Raw genomic sequence first — 5,975 nt, forward strand, 5'->3', positions numbered from 1 at the left:
GGAGACCCTCTGGCATGCAGATTTGAATCTATGGTCTGCAGCCTCGGCTCTGCGAGGGAGGGGGGAGCGCGCGGTCCTCCAGAAAGCGCGTTCGCGTTGATCTCGCCGGTGCCGGTTTTCCCAGGCTGCCGCCTGCCCGCCCGCCGTTAACCGCAGGGCGCAGCCCGGGTGCAAAGGGGCGGTCGCCTGGCCCGTCAGTCGTAAGATCGGTATTAGAACAAGAGGCATGGCGAGCGTCGTACCAACGAACAAGCTTTTGAGAATTCACCGGGCACCGAAGGCACAAAGTGTGCGTGGCCAGAGAGTGGAGTCAGGTTGCAACCAAGCCAGCAAACCATGGTTAAGTTTCCCTTTGGAAGCCCACCTCAGTGTTTAGGCGAAACACAGGTGCCTTCATGGGCAAATAGATCGTTCTTAGAGGAACACATTTTAAATGGTCAGGATTTTAAAAAGTTAGTGTGCATATAGGGAGTAATACGTATACGTCTTAATACCTCTTCACCCATCAAATTTAAGTAATATCTTAAAACACACAATCTTTCTATGTACTCCGGACTTCAGTTTACAACTTGTGCGAAGCCATGAAACATGGTTTACAGTGTTCTCATCCAAGGCACAAATGACCAGGCTCAAAGTATCCTACTTGGGACACACTACGCAGAGACCTAGAGAAGGCTCCGATGCTGGGGAGGATGGAAGGAAAGAAGGGGATGACCAGCAGCCAGGTGCATGGTCTCAGTTACAGAAGCGACGGATGCACCACTGGGAGACTTGAAAGAACAGGGTAGGGATAGATCACCATGGAGAAAATCTGCCTAGGTGGTCGCTAAGAGTCAAAAATGACTTGATGGCACATAATCAATCAATCATGCATCATGCGAAGTAATAAGCCATGCTTGGGCTTAATAAAATGTGTGAACCCAAGAATATTTGCAGTTTAGTGATGAAGTCTTCAGGAGGGACAAAGCAAGAGGATACCAAAACAGGGAGATATGCAGAATCAGAGATATCACAAAGGGCTGCAGAGGCAGCATTCAAGCCAGGATGGGAATTAGCTAGCTAGGGATGGCTGGGTAGCATCATGACTCTTGGGCCACCCAGGTAGACATATTTGAACATATTTGTGATTACACAAAAGCAACAATGTGATAGACAAAAGGTAAATACACAGAAGAGTCACTAAATTCCCATATATGCTAACATGCTTCAGTGAATAAACAATACTTAGCTGGGTTCACCGGTTGAGGTGAGCCCTAATACGGTATTTTTAGTCTGGGGGGAGCTGGGGGTGTTGATGACCGACAGGAAGCTCTGGCGTGGGCTGGTCCATGAAGTCACGAAGAGTCGGAAGCGACTAAACGAATAAACAACAACAACATAAGTTGTGCATAACCAGACCTTGTAATCTTAGGCATAGTCCTTAGGTTCACCCTGCTGTATATTTTCTTGTGTCCCACCCAAAGTCCATTAGGATAGGACAGGCTATAAATACTGCAAATAAATATATGAAATGGTTGTCTGTTTCGTCTTCTCTGCTCTGTGCTATAGAAGATTTCACTCTTTGCTCATGTTAATTAGTTATTCAATTATATAGTGAACATGTTAAAGCATATGATTGCATTGATACTTTGCTGTAAAGCAGTGTTTTTCAAACTTGGCAGCTTTAAGATGTGGCTTAAAAAGGGATATTAATAAATCCAGCTCTTTTTTACTTAACTGTTCTGTGGAATTTCAGAAAGTTGCTCCCTTCTGCCCTATCCTATATTCTTCTGCCTTTATTGTGCTTTTATATTGATTTTGTCTGTGATGATCTTATATCACATTTTTTGTTTTACACCACACTAACAATATAATATATAATATAATTTGGTCATCCTTCAGTAATAATTTTATTTTATTTACCAAAAAATAATTCTCAACAGTCACCCCTTTTCCAGATCTCAGTTCTTTTCACCTTATATGATGATATAAGAATACCAATTCTTATATTTTCTAGGACTTAGGGCAAGCAACATTGTAGTAACGTTCCGCTGGAAAAAGATTAATATATAATCATTCACCACATGCTGTTTGTAGGGTAGCAAGGTAGAATCAGAGTCCATGCTGTTTCTCTTTTACAATTGCTGCTTTCCAGCTGCTCAAATCTTGAAGCTTTTTGAAAATGGGAGCTTTGTACCAGCAGAGGGTGTGCAAAACACATTGTTATTTGATTCTGGACAGCTCCTGTATATACTATATACTTCGTAGTTTAGAACAGTGTTTCTCAACGGTGGCAACTTTAAGATGTGTGGACTTCAACTCCCAGAATTCCCCAGCCAGCCATGCCACCGTTGAGAAACACTGCTCTAGAGAGACAGTCAGCTCACTAAGATGCCTATAAAGCTCAAAGTACTCAGATTTGTTTATTTTCCTCTATCTCAAAGGTACATCTCTGGTACCATCTCTGCCTTTTTGTCAGAACATTCTATCATCCTGGAGCTAAGAAGGGACCAAGTGCCTTTTAACCCTTCAGATATTTAGAATATTCCTTTAGTGGAATATACTTTAGCAGTCTCCTTTGGGTTGACTTGATTGTTGATCCTTTAAGTAAAGTTAACTGAAAGCTTAGCTCTGGGAGATGCACATGGATGGAAGCATCCATGCAGTTTCCCAGGCATGATGCAGTGCTGGTTCTTCATGGAGGTTGTTCCCACTTCCCAGAACTTTAAGCAAAGGGGGCGTATTTTCCTGGCATCGCATTGCCTCTAGTTTGCCCAATAAAACATAGGGCTAGCTGGGGCAAACCCTCCCTTGGCCAACTCCCAGGTGTCGTAAGTGAAACTACTCAGCACTTCCTTTTTGGTTCAAATCAGCACAGAGAAGTTGGGATCGGATGGAAAAATGAACTGTGTTTATTCCTTTCCCCATTTGCTCCTTTCTCCCCAATTTTTCCTTTGAGATTCAAGGCCCAACCTAGACCATAAACCTGAAAGGTGGGCAAAGCAGTGGCTCCCCTCCCCCCCTCCCCACCAAAAGGCTATGTTTAAGCCTAAAGACAATATCTTTATAGAAGCAGAAGATGGAAGGCTTTTAAAACAATATTTTTAAGCCAGGTTTGTCTATTGTACAATTCTCTAGTAGTGAATTCTTAATGGAAAAGAGAGGGAGAGGGAGAGAAAAGAAGTTTAATTAGTACCTCTCTTCCTAGCCTTCCTGTGGTTCAATTGTATATTGAGGCAATACAAAGAATTCTTTATAGCAGATAATAGCAGTCCTGTCCTTTTTTTTTCCTATATTAGCATTCAGCACAAGAATATACTTCATTTTGTGTAAACAGCTGTACATGAAGAGGCCCCAGGGTGACCAGCACCACTTGTAGCTTTTTAACTGCATCTGTTCTTAAAACCTTCTCCTCTTTCAATCTGGTTGTTTTTGGAGGTACAAAAACACATGCTTCTAGACCAGGGGTTCCTAAATGTTTTGCCATCACACCTCCCTTTAGTGTAATCTTAATGCACACACCTCCCCTAAAAATGCAAACACCCAAATAAACACAAATCAACAATGAAAACAATACAATGAAACTCTGGGAAATTTATTGTAATGTGGATTTATTGTAACCATGTAACTAAAAGATTCTTCACACCTCCCCTGGACTCTGTCTGCACCTCCCCAAAGGAGGCACAACTCACAGTTTGGAAAACCCTGCTCTAGACTGAGACACAGAAGTGAAATGTAGTTATCAAATAGATGGATGCATGGCCGTGTATGGATTGTCAGGCATGCTATCCGTCCTTTGATTCATATTCAAGTATGGGGTCATGGACGATACACAGATGTTTTTAGAAGGCTGAATGAAATAGGTGTCACCTTGGGTGGTGTCCAACCGCCCCCCTTCCATTCCTCTGTGCCTGATCAAAATCTGCAAAGACCTAGTGGGAATTTCTTGGATCAACAGATGACTGCTGGGAAATTAGATGACGATGTGTGCACCCACTTCTGCGCAGTGACAAATCTCAGGGTCTTGGTACCTACCCAGGATTCCATTCCCTTGAATGGGAATCACCAGAGATGGCTGCTATTTCTGTGATATGAAGTCTATTCCCATCTATAAGCAAGCTGAACATAACTTGCAAGGTTGAAATGGTTAATATCATGATAGCCATCATTGGTGTCAATTCTTAGCAACCACATAGATTTCCTCCAGGACAATCTGTCCCCAACCTGGTCCTCCAGGTCCTCTAACTGTGCATCACCACCGTAACTGAGTCCATCCACCTTGCTGCTGGTCATCCTGTTTTTTCTTACCTTCCATTTTCCCCGGTCTTCTTCGTATTGCCGGAACACAGCTCCAACTTTCAATTGCCCCTGTGTCAGGTCTTAAGAGGAATTGTTTTAGGGCCCATACCGTGTATGAATGGAATATTTTAGCTCATAAGTATTTCCGAGGATGCGAGGTTATTCAAGCTAAGTCCTACCTTCAAATCTCATTGCATAATGTTGCAAAATGGATGTTCAAGCGCTCTTGTCTTCAATAGCTGTCTTCAGTGTTTTAATGATATATATATACTGTATATATGTGGGTGTATATATACACACACACACATACACATACAGTATGTATTTATGTATGTGTGTGTGTGTATGTATGTGTGTGTGTGTATGTATGTATGTATGTATGTATATATATATATATATATATATATATATATCCATCTATAATTCAAGTCTACATTGGAGAAGAAGAAAAATTGATCTCCAAAATATATTTAAACAATCAGGCTAAACATAGATTACATTTACATAAGTATATATCTTCTAAAGGATATAGATGCAAGGATGTGGGACTTACATGGTATACTGCACTGAGTGTCACATGTACGACTATCTGACTGCTGAACAGAGACCACAGAAATCAGTGCAAGGAGCTGCTGGCACTCAGAGAATGGGTTTGATCTCTTGAAGCCAAGGAAGTTCTACTGGAACAAGTAGGAGAGGGAGAGAGACAGGCGGAAGGGGCCCTCAGGGACATGACCGTGGAGTCCCACTCACAGGTTACTGCTTCTTGTCTGTTCCAGAGAATGAGGGTCCTGGGGAAGGAGGGTGTCAGTCTGAGGAAGAGGGAAGTTCTCTCTTAGAAGGGACCTGTTCCTTAGGGGCTGAAGAGGTTTCCTCTCACACTGAGGATTTTCCTCCTGTGGGAGCAGGTGATTCAGACATTAGGAATGGAGAGAGCTGGGTGCTGGTGGACGTGCTGACCACATGGTTGACTTGCCTGCCTGGTGCAAAGATGGAGAATGTCCCAGGCCATCTAGATAGGGTGCTAGACAGGGGAGGAGGCTGTGATCTGCTGCACGTGAATATAGTTGGGAGATCCTGGAAGCCAAATTCAGGTTGCTAGGCAGAAAGCTGAAAGCCAGGACCTCCAGGGTAGCTTTCTCTGAAGCTGTTCTATACACGGGATGAGCTAGATAGGCAGAGTTGAAATGTCTTGATGTATGGATGAGACATTATTGCCAAGAGGATGGTTTCCTCTTTATTAGGCATTGGGAAAGCTGGACCTGTACAAGAAGGACAGGTTCCACTTCAACCAAAATGGGACCCAACTGCTGGTGCTTAAAATTAAAAAGATGGCAGAGCAGCTGTTACACTGAGGGAGGGGGGAAAGCTTACAGGAACTGAGGAACATCTGGTTCAGAAACAATCATTTTTGTGTGTGCTTACAGAAGAAACAGAGGGCAATGCAGTCAGGTGTGATGACCATTCAACAGGGCTGAATGAAACAAGGAAATATGCCCAAACCAAAAGAATTGGAAGAATGCAGCAAAAGATGCACTGTACCAGTGTTATGAATGCTAGAAGCCTGCGGCCAAAATGGATGAACTGGAATGCCTGGTCTTAGAAGATAGCATTGATATGGTGAACCCTGGTGGACTAGGGAAAATCAGTAGGACATGGTTGTTCCTGGTTACAAACTCTATAGGAAAGACAGAGAA

The sequence above is a fragment of the Candoia aspera genome, chromosome 2 (genome assembly GCF_035149785.1).
Source record: "Candoia aspera isolate rCanAsp1 chromosome 2, rCanAsp1.hap2, whole genome shotgun sequence".
NCBI classification, from domain to species: domain Eukaryota; kingdom Metazoa; phylum Chordata; class Lepidosauria; order Squamata; family Boidae; genus Candoia; species Candoia aspera.